We start from the raw sequence: 1,461 nt of genomic DNA, 5'->3' as shown, positions 1-1,461 counted from the left end.
AACACTCCGAACATTTTCAGTCCATGTTGACTTTGTTGTTGTCTTCTTCCCCATCATCCTCCCCGCTCGCCCCACTTTTGACACTGCCCTCCTCTTCTTTCCCCTCGCCGTCATCACCGTTGTCTTTTTGAGAGGTCTTGCTCTTGAACAGTCTGTGCCAGCCTATACACATATTTCTAAGGATCGGCATAGTTGCAGGCTTCAGTGCTTTGTTAACTCAGGACCAATGTGTGTACCAGCTTGGCAACACTTTATGTTGGCGAGCTCCACATAATCTTAGAGATTGCCAGTAGAACTACTCTAGGGAGTAAGGTCTGAGCCTCATGAGTAAGGGATGAACAATGGATCCCTTTGTCTTTCCATCTTTATGCTCTGTGAGCACTGCTTTGGGCACCCCGCCCTACTGCCGAATTGACCTCAGGAAATGAAATTCATCCTTAGCGTGTAACTACAGTCTCCTTCCCTGCCTTGAAAGAAGGAGTGGTCTGGTGGCGAGGGTGCTGAACGGGCCTTGCAAGACCTCAGTTAAACTCTGTGCTCTGCCACAGATCCTAGTGGGGCTTCGGGTAAATCTCCTAATCTCCCTGTGCCTCAATTCACTTTATGTGAAATGGGGATGATAGTGCTTTTTCTTGCCTCTTGGGGCTATTATGAGGATAAATACATGAACAATTTTGAGGCACTCTGGCATTACAGCAACGGTGGCCCAGATAAGTACTTAGTGTAACTTGACCAGCGTAGTTAAGTCTCTGAGGTCAGATGAAACGTAAAGTGCATTTGTGGTTTAATGCCACTGACTTTACTAAGCCAGGGAGAGACTTGACCCGAGGACCTTTTTTTGGTCTGCTTCCTTTGAGATGAATGGTCAGGTTACGTTCAGATAGGAGTGGGCACTGTAGTCTGCTCTAATTCATGTTTGTACCTTTGAAATGAAGTAAAACCTTGTCTCCAGGAACCCTGCCGATAGCTAAACAAAAGACTTTAGTTTCATACATTTTCAGTGCAGGTTTGAGGTCATAAATACTTTTTTTTCCAATTTGAAAGATGTTTCTGCTCTTTATTTGTCACAGCTGTAGCCTCTTTGGGCGAGACAAAATGAATGTGTGTCTTAAAAAATGACAGCTTACAGCTTTAATGTTTTCCTGTCATGAAATAATATACTCTAAACATTAGTGTATATTTTAATGCACAAGCTAAGCTGCTGTACAGTACATTCAGTTATTATTTTGCGGGTCCATAAACTTCTTAAAAGCCTTATTGTCTTGTCTTACTCTTTAAATGAAAATTAAAAAATAAGTCTCAAATTTATTTATTTTTATATTCGCCTGTCACATGGAGAGAAGTAATCTTGTGTTCTCGCAGCACTGATCCCAGCTAGGAATGACTCAAAAAGACCGATTACAGCAGCCAAGTCTAAACAGTAAAGCTGGCATGCAAATGTGCAAAAAAAAAAAAAAAAAG

This window comes from Gavialis gangeticus, unplaced genomic scaffold (genome assembly GCF_001723915.1).
Source record: "Gavialis gangeticus isolate Ggan-Ray unplaced genomic scaffold, GavGan_comp1, whole genome shotgun sequence".
NCBI lineage: Eukaryota > Metazoa > Chordata > Crocodylia > Gavialidae > Gavialis > Gavialis gangeticus.
This window is presented reverse-complemented; position numbering follows the sequence as displayed.